This window comes from Capricornis sumatraensis, chromosome 4 (genome assembly GCF_032405125.1).
Source record: "Capricornis sumatraensis isolate serow.1 chromosome 4, serow.2, whole genome shotgun sequence".
Lineage (NCBI taxonomy): Eukaryota > Metazoa > Chordata > Mammalia > Artiodactyla > Bovidae > Capricornis > Capricornis sumatraensis.
In genome coordinates, this window is record NC_091072.1 from 146,883,161 (window position 1) to 146,898,468 (window position 15,308).

At 41.7% G+C, this 15,308-nt stretch overlaps 1 protein-coding gene across 1 annotated transcript in view; it reads right to left on the reverse strand.

The window, feature by feature from the left end:
* Positions 1-15,308, reverse strand: part of LOC138077654 (antigen WC1.1-like) — a 70,394-nt gene that overhangs the window by 26,601 nt on the left and 28,485 nt on the right. The window lies entirely within an intron of this gene.

The following is a 15,308-nucleotide window of genomic DNA, read 5'->3' on the forward strand; positions in this document are numbered from 1 at the left end:
TGTGAAAGGTTTTCTTTTCACAGTGGAATAAGACGGGATACGAAGAGAGAATTTGACTGTCGTTGTCAAATTGCATTTTCATGAGCAAGTTTCTGCAGAGATATTCAGAAGGATTGCAGGGTCAGTTTGGAATGGCTGGATCCTGAGAATACATATTGGTTAGGAATGTTAATTCTTATCTGTGGGCCTGGAAACTACAAGGCCCAAAGAAACTGCACAGTCGTAAACATTCAAACTTGAGTGCAGAGTTTAACTAACTGAGAGTGAAAAAAGATCGTGGGATTTGAGAGGTTAGAGGCCTAAGAGCCAGCGAAGTTTAGAAGGTCATCCTGAAATTTCTGGGGCTAGAATTTTGGGCAGTTTTCTCTAAGCCAATTTTCAAGTCACTGGGTATGGGAACATCATGCGGGCTGGATCTGAGTGCAGGCATTAGGTCACAATTAGGTAACCTAATTGTGAAAGAAGTTGTTCACAGATAAGTTTGAAAATGATGAAAGTTCAGATAGTCATAGGAGAGGGAGGGAATGATCCTAGCCATCTTTTTAAAAACCTAGGATTTATGGAGAAGGAAATGACAACCCACTCCAGTGTTCTTGCCTGGAGAATCCCAGGAATGGGGGAACCTGGTGGGCTGCCGTCTATGGGGTCCAACAGAGTCGGACACGACAAAAGCTACTTAGCAGCCTGAACACACCTGAGAGAAAGTGGAGTCTCAGTGGGGTTATGCAAGACAACTGAGTTAGTTGATTATTTCACCCTAGACATGAGATTCTTAGCAAATGTGAAGGAGTGATGATAATTTAATATATTCTAACTCCAGGTCAGTAGGTGCCCAATATGCTATTGGAGATCAGTGGAGAAATAACTCCAGAAAGAATGCAGGGATGGAGCCAAAGCAAAAACAATACCCAGCTTGGATGTGACTGGTGATAGAGGCAAGGTCTGATGTTGTAAAGAGCAATATTGCATAGTGACCTGGAATGTCAGATCCATGAATCAAGGCAAATTGGAAGTGGTCAAACAAGAGATGGCAAGAGTGAACATCGACATTCTTGGAGTCAGCGAACTAAAATGGACTGGAATGGGTGAATTTAACTCAGATGACTATTATATCTACTACTGCGGGCAGGAATTCCTCAGAAGAGATGGAGTAGCCATCATGGTTAACAAAAGAGTCCAAAATGCAGTACTTGGATGCAATCTCAGAAACGACAGAATGATCTCTGTTCCTTTCCAGGGAAAACCATTCAATATCACAGTTATCCAAGTCTATGCCCCAACCAGTAATACTGAAGAAGCTGAAGTTGAACGGTTCTAAGAAGACCTACAAGACCTTTTAAAACTAACACCCAAAAAAGATGTCCTTTTCATTATAGGGGACTGGAATGGCAAAGTAGGAAGTCAAGAAACACCTGGAGTAACAGGCAAATTTGGCCTTGGAATGGGAATGAAGCAGGGCAAAGTCTAATGGAGTTTTGCCAAGAAAATGCACAGGTCATAGCAAACACCCTCTTCCCACAACACAAGAGAAGACTCTACACATGGACATCACCATACTTTCAACAGTGAAATCAGACTGATTATATTCTTTGCAGCCAAAGATGGAGAAACTCTACACAGTCAACAAAAACAAGACCAGGAGCTGACTGTGGCTCAGATCATGAACACCTTATTCTCAAATTCAGACTCAAATTGAAGAAAGTAGGGAAAACCGCTAGACCATTCAGGTATAATCTAAATCAAATCCCTTTTTATTATGCAGTGGAAGTGAGAAATAGATTTAAGGGCCTAGATCTGATAGATAGAGTGTCTAATGAACTATGGAATGAGGTTCGTGACATTGTACAGGAGACAGGGATCAAGACCATCCCCATGGAAAAGAAATGCAAAAAAGCAAAATGGCTGTCTGGGGAGGCCTTACAAATAGCTGTGAAAAGAAGAGAGGTGAAAAGCAAAGGAGAAAAGGAAAGATATACGCATCTGAATGCAGAGTTCCAAAGAATAGCAAGAACAGATAAGAAAGCCTTCCTCACTGATCAATGCAAAGAAATAGAGGAAAACAACAGAATGGAAAAGACTAGAGATCTCTTCAAGAAAATTAGAGATACCAAGGGAATATTTCATGCAAAGATAGGCTCGATCAAGGACAGAAATGGTATGGACCTAACAGAAGCAGAAGATATTAAGAAGAGGTGGCAAGAATACAGAGGAACTGTACAAAAAAGATCTTCATGACCTGGATAATCATGACGGTGTGATCACTCATCTAAAGCCAGACATCATGGAATGTGAACTCAAGTGGGCCTTAGAAAGCATCACCACAAAAAAAGCTAGTGGAGGTGATGGAATTCCAGTTGAGCTATTTCAAATCCTGAAAGATGGATCTGTGAAAGTGCTGCAATCAATATGCCACCAATTTGGAAAACTCAGCTGTGGCCACAAGACTGGAAAAGGTCAGTTTTCATTCCATTCCGAAAGAAAGGCATTGCCGTAGAACGCTCAAACTACCACACAATTGCACTCTTCTCACATGCTAGCAAAGTAATGCTCAAAATTCTCCAAGCCAGGATTCAGCAATACATGAACCGTGAACTCCCTGATGTTCAAGCTGGTTTTAGAAAAGGCAGAGGAACCAGAGATCAAATTGCCAATATCTGCTGGATCATCGAAAAAGCAAGAGAGTTCCAGAAAAACATCTATTTCTGTTTTATTGACTATGCCAAAGCCTTTGACTGTGTGGATCACAATAAACTGTGGAAAATTCTGAGAGAGATGGGAATGCCAGACCACCTGACCTGCCTCTTGAGAAATCTATATGCAGGTCAGGAAGCAACTGTTAGAACTCGACATGGAACAACAGACTGGTTCCAAATAGGAGGAGTCCGTCAAGGCTGTATATTGTCACCCTGCTTATTTAACTTATATGCAGAGTATATCATGAGAAACGCTGGACTGGAAGAAACACAAGCGGGAATCAAGATTGCCAGGAGAAATATCAATAACCTCAGACATGCAGATGACACCACCCTTATGGCAGAAAGTGAAGAAGAACTAAAAAGCCTCTTGATGAAAGTGAAAGAGGAGAGTGAACAAGTTCACTTAAAGCTCAACATTCAGAAAACAAAGATCATGGCATCCGGTGCCACCACTTCATGGGAAACTGATGGGGAAACAGGGGAAACAGTGTCAGACTTTATTTTTTTGGGCTCCAAAATCACTGCAGATGATGACTGCAGCCATGAAACTAAAAGATGCTTTCTCTTTGGAAGAAAAGTTATGACCAACCTAGATGGCATATTCAAAAGCAGAGACATGACTTTGCCGACTAAGGTCCGTCTAGTCAAGGCTATGGTTTTTCCTGTGGTCATGTATGGATGTGAGAGTTGAACTGTGAAGAAGGCTGAGTGCGGAAGAATTGATGCTTTTGAACTGTGGTGTTGGAGAAGACTCTTGAGAGTCCCTTGGACTGCAAGGAGATCCAACCAGTCCATTCTGAAGGAGATCAACCCTGGGATTTCTTTGGAAGGAATGATGCTAAAGCTGAAACTCCAGTACTTTGGCCACCTCATGAGAAGAGTTGACTCATCGGAAAAGACTCTGATGCTGGGAGGGATTGGGGGCGAGAGGAGAAGGGGACGACAGAGGATGAGATGGCTGGATGTCATCACAGACTTGATGCACATGAGTCTGAGTGAACTCCGGGAGTTGGTGATGGACAGGGAGGCCTGGCGTGCTGCGATTCATGGGGTCGCAAAGAGTCGGACACAACTGAGCGACTGAACTGGACTGAACTGAACACTATATGCCAACTGCATATTCCTTTCCTATTTGGATTTCTGAGATAAGAAGCCAGTAAGCTATGATAAAGGGGAGTGAGAGGAAGATAGCAGAGTGCAAACAAGCCGTATATATTTTAGAAATTTCTAAACTGCAAAAGCCTCAATAGTGTTGAAACATAGGTTTGGAAACCAAATACTTGTTCAACAAGATTTTAACACCTTTTATCCCCTGTGCTTCTCCCATTTTCACCTAACACTGCTACCCTTTCCCAATTCCCCCACCAATGCAGAAAAGAAGAAATGATCTCAAGAGCTACAAATAGATGGAAAGGACACTCCACAAGGGAAGAGCTTCTGTGGGGAGTGAGGTGGTGTGAGTGGTAGGTTAAACGGGGAGTGGATGGAGTAAGAGAGAGACCAAGGAAAAGACTCATGATCATGATTTCATCCTTCAGAGACCCTATTTGGACAGAGAAAAGGTAATCCAATGGGAAAAAAAAACCCTACAAATCATAAAGAACACTTTTTAAAATAATTTGCCTGGTTTCTGAGTGTGCTCATGGTTATGTACCTAATGGTGGAATCTGTCCCGGTCAAGGACTCTGAGTGCATAAGTATGTGAACTTTGAAGTCTCAAAAAGAAGGATGTAACAGAATAAAAATCTACTAGAGAGAGCAGGAGAGAACAGAAAAGACACCACAGAAATCAAAGAACTGAAGGATTAGCCTGACCACTGATATAAGAATGAATGATGAGGGAGAGGATGATCTGCTTGCCTTCTATTATTTATCCATTTCCATCTCCCCAGAGAGGCCCAGGTTAGGAGCCCTAGCCTCCCCTGGCTTGGAGTTTGGTTACATGCTATGGATTCTAATTAAAGCATTTTTGTTTAACTGGTTGTTTTTGTTGCTCAGTCACTCAGTCGTGTCCAACTCTTTGTGACCCCATGGACTGCAACCCTCCAGGCTTCCCTGTCCTTCACTATCTCCCTGAGTTTACTCAAACTCATATCCATTGAGTCATTGATGCCATCCAACCATCTCATCCTCTGTCATCCCCTTCTTCTCCGGTCTTCAATCTTTCCCAGCCTCAGGGTCTTTTCCAATGAGTCATTTCTTCTATCATGTGGCCAAAATATTGGAGCTTCAGCTCCAGCGTACATTCTTCCAATGAGTTATTCAGGGTTGATTTCTTTAGGATTGACTGATTTGATCTCCTTGCTGTCCAAGGGACTCTCCAGAGTCTTCTCCAGCACCACAGTTCAAAAGTATCAACTCTTTAGCGCTCAGCCTTCTTTATGATCCAACTCTCACGTCCATACATAACTACTGGGAAAAAAAACTATAGCTTTGAAGATATGGACATTTGTCACAAAGTAATGTCTCTGCTTTTTAATATGCTGTCTAGGTTTGTCAAAGCTTTTCTTCCAAGGAGCAAGCGTCTTTTAATTTCATGGCTGCAGTCACAGTCTACAGTGATTTTGGAGCCCAAGAAAATAAAGTCTATTGCTGTTTCCATTTTTTCCTCATCTCTTTGCCATGAAGTGATGGGACTGGATGCCATGATATTAGTTTTTTGAATGTGGAGTTTCAAGCCAGCTTTTTCACTCTTCTCTTCCACTTTCATCAAGAGGCTCTCCTCTGTTCCTCTTTACTTTCTGCCATTAGGGTGGTGTCATCTGCATATCTGAGGTTACTGATATTGTTATAATAATTCTATGAGATTAAAAATTTAGAAAGAACAAGAAAAAGGTATTTCTTGTATTCTGTTTTATATACCCTGATACCTGTGAAATACTCAAATATATGCTGAATAATCAATAAAGTCTTATACGTATCAGGATAGAGACTTCTGAGATATAGTATATCTTTTTTATTTTCTCCTTGATTTTAAAGTTTACATGGAAGAATAAGTGTGTGATAATTCCAAGAAAATTATTAAATAGAAGGCAGATGTGAGTGAAGATATTAAATATAGTAAAGACATATCCTTGTCTGGTCTCTTGCTGTGTACACATCCTGCGTCCTTAGCCACACGTAGCATCCTTCACACCACACTTGGCCCCTCAGTGCTGCTCAGAGAACCTCACACTTGCCTTCATCAGCTCCCTTTGCGATTCTCCTTCCTCCCAGCTACTATAAAACCTTTTCCAACTTCTTCAAAAATTATATTTGTCCACTTACTCCAAATAAGCCCTCAAATGCAATTCTCTTATATCATTGAAGTCATCAAATATAAACTATATAATCTCTTAACATAAAACACAGAAATTCAAGTTTTATTACCACCACCTTTGACTTGTCAGTGCATGGCTAAGTGTTCCTCCAAAGTTTACACTTATACAGCTATTTTAAAGGAAAAATTTGAGAGAGAGACTTTTCTAGGAACAATGGAAGAATATATGACTCAGACCATTCCATCAGCAATTCTCTACCATCAAAGAACTATGAACATTTATGTCTAAATTTGCAAAGGAATCTTGAAATCTGGCACAAATCCATAAGAATCTCTGATCTGTTAAATGATAACCCCTGTAGGGATACACCCTCTCCACATGTAAATGATATCCTCCTACAGTAGGAGTAGCCTCCACTCATACTGACCTAGTGCAAAATAATGTCTCACACTGTCTGTATAGAAACAACTCCACCCAGGAAAGTACATCCTCATTTTTTGTCCCTCCCACTCATAGCCTTCCCGTGCAAAGGGAGTGTGCATGTGTCTGTTAGCAAATGTTTCACTCTTACAAAAAGTGAATAATGAAAAAAAATGATGAGGATTTATTTAACTGGGAGAATAAGTAAAGCTATTTTAGTGTCAGGTAAGAGCACTGGAGAAGAACAGAATAGCAGAGACTTGTAAGAGGAAAGTATATGAAGCTCATTGCTCACAGCTACAGGGCACTCAGGGAGGATGGGTAGTTGTCTTGGTCCTCTCTAGCTCACCAGTCCGCTATTGTCCCTCTGATCAGACACCAGCTTTCTTGGAACTTTCCATTCTCCTAGCTAGTGGGCATGAACTGACCATACCTGAGCAGATGACTCCTGCATCCTGGCTGTGATCACAGTAGTGCTTTCCCCAGCCCCAGGAAGAGCACCTCCACACGTGGGACTCCTTTCCTGTGCACTTCACGTTGTTCAGCCAAATGGGCCCTGATCCCGCCCCAAAGGAAGAAGAAACAGTGGCTTGGAGGGCTTTTCCACAGCCCAGCTGTCTGCACACCACGCGGGCATCATCCAGGTCCCAGCTGTAATCACAGATGGTGCCCCAGGAGCCCTGGTCAAGGATCTCCACTCTCCCGGCGCAGGGACCGCCCCCGTCCACGAGGCGGAGCTGTCTGCTACCTGAGGAGAGAGAAATGGGACACCGGGCGTTGACATGGAGAATGAGAAGGGTATTCTGTCCTGTGGGACCATCACCTGAGCAGTAGGAGGCGCTCTCCTCTGAGGCTGCAGACTCTGCTGGTTCTGATATGGAGTCTTTGCACTCGTGCAGAAGGCAATGGCAACCCACTCCAGTGCTGCCTGGACAATCCCATAGACAGAGGAGCCTGGTAGGCTGCAGTCCATGAGGTCGCTAAGAGTCTGATAAGACTGAAGGGACTTAGCAGCGGCAGCAGCAGCATTGCACTGGGCAGCAGCTGGGTCTAGTTTCTTATAGCAGTGGCAAGAGAATTAATAAGGTTGAAAAGTAGGAGGAAAGGTTAAAAAAAAAGTAGGTAAAGAAAAGTTAAATAATGTCTATCTGTGCTGCACTTTAAGTAAATAATGAAGTAGAGAATTAAACCTAAAATTTTCCATTTACAGGGAGAATGGAGGAGTTCACAGCAGGCCAATGTGTCTTGCTCGGTCTTTCTAGATACAACTTTAAAAGCTGGAAAATGTTTTCTAAGAAACAGTAAGTGTATTTGACATTTGTTAACACAACATGGACTAAATATGCCAAAATTCTAAAGAGTGGAGATTATTTCAATGTTAGTCCAGGATCTATAGCTTCTTTTTCTCTGTGGGAATTTGCCAGTTCATTGCATAAATTAATGATTCAGAATCTGGGCTCCAACAAGCAGAAGACTACTGTTGTGACAGGAAGCCAGGATAATCTGGGGTTTACCTGGTGCTAGAGAGACAAAATTAGAGTCTTGAGAGCATCTCTCACACAGCAGGTTTTCTCCTCAAATATTTGCCCAGTATATAAGCTGTGAAGGGCAGAAAGCTAGAGAACTATATAAAAAGACTTGGAAAGCTGAGTCTTTCTCATTATTTTGAGTACTTAGCTACCAAAGAATATAGGCTCTGAACTGAAATCTCTGAAAGCCTATGTCATAGGGACAGAGAAATCAGAGGTGGACTGAGTGCTACCAAAACTGCAACCCATACTTGTTACAGCTCAGTTTTAGGTTCTATTTAGATGTTTGGGTGGTACACACCCCTTCCCCCTACCTGCCTAGGAAAACAAAGGGTAAATCCTTTCAGGTGTTAGAAAATGTATCAGGAGTATCTTACTTTTTCATATATAATTTATAGCACTCAATAAAAAGTGACATGACATTTGACAAGCTAGGATAACATGACAAATGACCAAAGTGAAAAAAGATAAGAGAATATAGAGACACACATGATAGAAATGCTGGACTTAGCAGATAAGGGTTTTGACTACAATCAATGTATTTAGGGGAAATGAGAGAAGAAGAGAATAAGCAGGTAAAAAGATGAAAAAAATAACAAATAATTATAAATAAATAAAAATGTTTAAGGAACTATTGCCAACCTAAAATAAAATATCTAGGTTTAAAAAGTGAATGAATAAGTTAAAACAATTTTATATAGAACTTAGAATATAGTGATTAGAGGAGTCCGGTGACTGCAGCCATGAAATTAAAAGACACTTACTCCTTGGAAGGAAAGTTATGACCAACCTAGACAGCATATTCAAAAGCAGAGACATTACTTTGCTGACTAAGGTCCATCTAGTCAAGGCTATGGTTTCCCAGTAGTCATGTACGGATGTGAGAGTTGGACTGTGAAGAAGGCTGAGCGCCAAAGAATTGATGCTTTTGAACTGTGGTGTTGGAGAAGACTCTTGAGAGTCCCTTGGACTGCAAGGAGATCCAACCAGTCCATTCTGAAGGAGATCAACCCTGGGATTTCTTTGGAAGGAATGATGCTAAAGCTGAAACTCCAGTACTTTGGCCACCTCATGAGAAGAGTTGACTCATCGGAAAAGACTCTGATGCTGGGAGGGATTGGGGGCGAGAGGAGAAGGGGACGACAGAGGATGAGATGGCTGGATGTCATCACAGACTTGATGCACATGAGTCTGAGTGAACTCCGGGAGTTGGTGATGGACAGGGAGGCCTGGCGTGCTGCGATTCATGGGGTCGCAAAGAGTCGGACACAACTGAGCGACTGAACTGGACTGAACTGAACACTATATGCCAACTGCATATTCCTTTCCTATTTGGATTTCTGAGATAAGAAGCCAGTAAGCTATGATAAAGGGGAGTGAGAGGAAGATAGCAGAGTGCAAACAAGCCGTATATATTTTAGAAATTTCTAAACTGCAAAAGCCTCAATAGTGTTGAAACATAGGTTTGGAAACCAAATACTTGTTCAACAAGATTTTAACACCTTTTATCCCCTGTGCTTCTCCCATTTTCACCTAACACTGCTACCCTTTCCCAATTCCCCCACCAATGCAGAAAAGAAGAAATGATCTCAAGAGCTACAAATAGATGGAAAGGACACTCCACAAGGGAAGAGCTTCTGTGGGGAGTGAGGTGGTGTGAGTGGTAGGTTAAACGGGGAGTGGATGGAGTAAGAGAGAGACCAAGGAAAAGACTCATGATCATGATTTCATCCTTCAGAGACCCTATTTGGACAGAGAAAAGGTAATCCAATGGGAAAAAAAAACCCTACAAATCATAAAGAACACTTTTTAAAATAATTTGCCTGGTTTCTGAGTGTGCTCATGGTTATGTACCTAATGGTGGAATCTGTCCCGGTCAAGGACTCTGAGTGCATAAGTATGTGAACTTTGAAGTCTCAAAAAGAAGGATGTAACAGAATAAAAATCTACTAGAGAGAGCAGGAGAGAACAGAAAAGACACCACAGAAATCAAAGAACTGAAGGATTAGCCTGACCACTGATATAAGAATGAATGATGAGGGAGAGGATGATCTGCTTGCCTTCTATTATTTATCCATTTCCATCTCCCCAGAGAGGCCCAGGTTAGGAGCCCTAGCCTCCCCTGGCTTGGAGTTTGGTTACATGCTATGGATTCTAATTAAAGCATTTTTGTTTAACTGGTTGTTTTTGTTGCTCAGTCACTCAGTCGTGTCCAACTCTTTGTGACCCCATGGACTGCAACCCTCCAGGCTTCCCTGTCCTTCACTATCTCCCTGAGTTTACTCAAACTCATATCCATTGAGTCATTGATGCCATCCAACCATCTCATCCTCTGTCATCCCCTTCTTCTCCGGTCTTCAATCTTTCCCAGCCTCAGGGTCTTTTCCAATGAGTCATTTCTTCTATCATGTGGCCAAAATATTGGAGCTTCAGCTCCAGCGTACATTCTTCCAATGAGTTATTCAGGGTTGATTTCTTTAGGATTGACTGATTTGATCTCCTTGCTGTCCAAGGGACTCTCCAGAGTCTTCTCCAGCACCACAGTTCAAAAGTATCAACTCTTTAGCGCTCAGCCTTCTTTATGATCCAACTCTCACGTCCATACATAACTACTGGGAAAAAAAACTATAGCTTTGAAGATATGGACATTTGTCACAAAGTAATGTCTCTGCTTTTTAATATGCTGTCTAGGTTTGTCAAAGCTTTTCTTCCAAGGAGCAAGCGTCTTTTAATTTCATGGCTGCAGTCACAGTCTACAGTGATTTTGGAGCCCAAGAAAATAAAGTCTATTGCTGTTTCCATTTTTTCCTCATCTCTTTGCCATGAAGTGATGGGACTGGATGCCATGATATTAGTTTTTTGAATGTGGAGTTTCAAGCCAGCTTTTTCACTCTTCTCTTCCACTTTCATCAAGAGGCTCTCCTCTGTTCCTCTTTACTTTCTGCCATTAGGGTGGTGTCATCTGCATATCTGAGGTTACTGATATTGTTATAATAATTCTATGAGATTAAAAATTTAGAAAGAACAAGAAAAAGGTATTTCTTGTATTCTGTTTTATATACCCTGATACCTGTGAAATACTCAAATATATGCTGAATAATCAATAAAGTCTTATACGTATCAGGATAGAGACTTCTGAGATATAGTATATCTTTTTTATTTTCTCCTTGATTTTAAAGTTTACATGGAAGAATAAGTGTGTGATAATTCCAAGAAAATTATTAAATAGAAGGCAGATGTGAGTGAAGATATTAAATATAGTAAAGACATATCCTTGTCTGGTCTCTTGCTGTGTACACATCCTGCGTCCTTAGCCACACGTAGCATCCTTCACACCACACTTGGCCCCTCAGTGCTGCTCAGAGAACCTCACACTTGCCTTCATCAGCTCCCTTTGCGATTCTCCTTCCTCCCAGCTACTATAAAACCTTTTCCAACTTCTTCAAAAATTATATTTGTCCACTTACTCCAAATAAGCCCTCAAATGCAATTCTCTTATATCATTGAAGTCATCAAATATAAACTATATAATCTCTTAACATAAAACACAGAAATTCAAGTTTTATTACCACCACCTTTGACTTGTCAGTGCATGGCTAAGTGTTCCTCCAAAGTTTACACTTATACAGCTATTTTAAAGGAAAAATTTGAGAGAGAGACTTTTCTAGGAACAATGGAAGAATATATGACTCAGACCATTCCATCAGCAATTCTCTACCATCAAAGAACTATGAACATTTATGTCTAAATTTGCAAAGGAATCTTGAAATCTGGCACAAATCCATAAGAATCTCTGATCTGTTAAATGATAACCCCTGTAGGGATACACCCTCTCCACATGTAAATGATATCCTCCTACAGTAGGAGTAGCCTCCACTCATACTGACCTAGTGCAAAATAATGTCTCACACTGTCTGTATAGAAACAACTCCACCCAGGAAAGTACATCCTCATTTTTTGTCCCTCCCACTCATAGCCTTCCCGTGCAAAGGGAGTGTGCATGTGTCTGTTAGCAAATGTTTCACTCTTACAAAAAGTGAATAATGAAAAAAAATGATGAGGATTTATTTAACTGGGAGAATAAGTAAAGCTATTTTAGTGTCAGGTAAGAGCACTGGAGAAGAACAGAATAGCAGAGACTTGTAAGAGGAAAGTATATGAAGCTCATTGCTCACAGCTACAGGGCACTCAGGGAGGATGGGTAGTTGTCTTGGTCCTCTCTAGCTCACCAGTCCGCTATTGTCCCTCTGATCAGACACCAGCTTTCTTGGAACTTTCCATTCTCCTAGCTAGTGGGCATGAACTGACCATACCTGAGCAGATGACTCCTGCATCCTGGCTGTGATCACAGTAGTGCTTTCCCCAGCCCCAGGAAGAGCACCTCCACACGTGGGACTCCTTTCCTGTGCACTTCACGTTGTTCAGCCAAATGGGCCCTGATCCCGCCCCAAAGGAAGAAGAAACAGTGGCTTGGAGGGCTTTTCCACAGCCCAGCTGTCTGCACACCACGCGGGCATCATCCAGGTCCCAGCTGTAATCACAGATGGTGCCCCAGGAGCCCTGGTCAAGGATCTCCACTCTCCCGGCGCAGGGACCGCCCCCGTCCACGAGGCGGAGCTGTCTGCTACCTGAGGAGAGAGAAATGGGACACCGGGCGTTGACATGGAGAATGAGAAGGGTATTCTGTCCTGTGGGACCATCACCTGAGCAGTAGGAGGCGCTCTCCTCTGAGGCTGCAGACTCTGCTGGTTCTGATATGGAGTCTTTGCACTCGTGCAGAAGGCAATGGCAACCCACTCCAGTGCTGCCTGGACAATCCCATAGACAGAGGAGCCTGGTAGGCTGCAGTCCATGAGGTCGCTAAGAGTCTGATAAGACTGAAGGGACTTAGCAGCGGCAGCAGCAGCATTGCACTGGGCAGCAGCTGGGTCTAGTTTCTTATAGCAGTGGCAAGAGAATTAATAAGGTTGAAAAGTAGGAGGAAAGGTTAAAAAAAAAGTAGGTAAAGAAAAGTTAAATAATGTCTATCTGTGCTGCACTTTAAGTAAATAATGAAGTAGAGAATTAAACCTAAAATTTTCCATTTACAGGGAGAATGGAGGAGTTCACAGCAGGCCAATGTGTCTTGCTCGGTCTTTCTAGATACAACTTTAAAAGCTGGAAAATGTTTTCTAAGAAACAGTAAGTGTATTTGACATTTGTTAACACAACATGGACTAAATATGCCAAAATTCTAAAGAGTGGAGATTATTTCAATGTTAGTCCAGGATCTATAGCTTCTTTTTCTCTGTGGGAATTTGCCAGTTCATTGCATAAATTAATGATTCAGAATCTGGGCTCCAACAAGCAGAAGACTACTGTTGTGACAGGAAGCCAGGATAATCTGGGGTTTACCTGGTGCTAGAGAGACAAAATTAGAGTCTTGAGAGCATCTCTCACACAGCAGGTTTTCTCCTCAAATATTTGCCCAGTATATAAGCTGTGAAGGGCAGAAAGCTAGAGAACTATATAAAAAGACTTGGAAAGCTGAGTCTTTCTCATTATTTTGAGTACTTAGCTACCAAAGAATATAGGCTCTGAACTGAAATCTCTGAAAGCCTATGTCATAGGGACAGAGAAATCAGAGGTGGACTGAGTGCTACCAAAACTGCAACCCATACTTGTTACAGCTCAGTTTTAGGTTCTATTTAGATGTTTGGGTGGTACACACCCCTTCCCCCTACCTGCCTAGGAAAACAAAGGGTAAATCCTTTCAGGTGTTAGAAAATGTATCAGGAGTATCTTACTTTTTCATATATAATTTATAGCACTCAATAAAAAGTGACATGACATTTGACAAGCTAGGATAACATGACAAATGACCAAAGTGAAAAAAGATAAGAGAATATAGAGACACACATGATAGAAATGCTGGACTTAGCAGATAAGGGTTTTGACTACAATCAATGTATTTAGGGGAAATGAGAGAAGAAGAGAATAAGCAGGTAAAAAGATGAAAAAAATAACAAATAATTATAAATAAATAAAAATGTTTAAGGAACTATTGCCAACCTAAAATAAAATATCTAGGTTTAAAAAGTGAATGAATAAGTTAAAACAATTTTATATAGAACTTAGAATATAGTGATTAGAGGAGTCCGGTGACTGCAGCCATGAAATTAAAAGACACTTACTCCTTGGAAGGAAAGTTATGACCAACCTAGACAGCATATTCAAAAGCAGAGACATTACTTTGCTGACTAAGGTCCATCTAGTCAAGGCTATGGTTTCCCAGTAGTCATGTACGGATGTGAGAGTTGGACTGTGAAGAAGGCTGAGCGCCAAAGAATTGATGCTTTTGAACTGTGGTGTTGGAGAAGACTCTTGAGAGTCCCTTGGACTGCAAGGAGATCCAACCAGTCCATTCTGAAGGAGATCAACCCTGGGATTTCTTTGGAAGGAATGATGCTAAAGCTGAAACTCCAGTACTTTGGCCACCTCATGAGAAGAGTTGACTCATCGGAAAAGACTCTGATGCTGGGAGGGATTGGGGGCGAGAGGAGAAGGGGACGACAGAGGATGAGATGGCTGGATGTCATCACAGACTTGATGCACATGAGTCTGAGTGAACTCCGGGAGTTGGTGATGGACAGGGAGGCCTGGCGTGCTGCGATTCATGGGGTCGCAAAGAGTCGGACACAACTGAGCGACTGAACTGGACTGAACTGAACACTATATGCCAACTGCATATTCCTTTCCTATTTGGATTTCTGAGATAAGAAGCCAGTAAGCTATGATAAAGGGGAGTGAGAGGAAGATAGCAGAGTGCAAACAAGCCGTATATATTTTAGAAATTTCTAAACTGCAAAAGCCTCAATAGTGTTGAAACATAGGTTTGGAAACCAAATACTTGTTCAACAAGATTTTAACACCTTTTATCCCCTGTGCTTCTCCCATTTTCACCTAACACTGCTACCCTTTCCCAATTCCCCCACCAATGCAGAAAAGAAGAAATGATCTCAAGAGCTACAAATAGATGGAAAGGACACTCCACAAGGGAAGAGCTTCTGTGGGGAGTGAGGTGGTGTGAGTGGTAGGTTAAACGGGGAGTGGATGGAGTAAGAGAGAGACCAAGGAAAAGACTCATGATCATGATTTCATCCTTCAGAGACCCTATTTGGACAGAGAAAAGGTAATCCAATGGGAAAAAAAAACCCTACAAATCATAAAGAACACTTTTTAAAATAATTTGCCTGGTTTCTGAGTGTGCTCATGGTTATGTACCTAATGGTGGAATCTGTCCCGGTCAAGGACTCTGAGTGCATAAGTATGTGAACTTTGAAGTCTCAAAAAGAAGGATGTAACAGAATAAAAATCTACTAGAGAGAGCAGGAGAGAACAGAAAAGACACCACAGAAATCAAA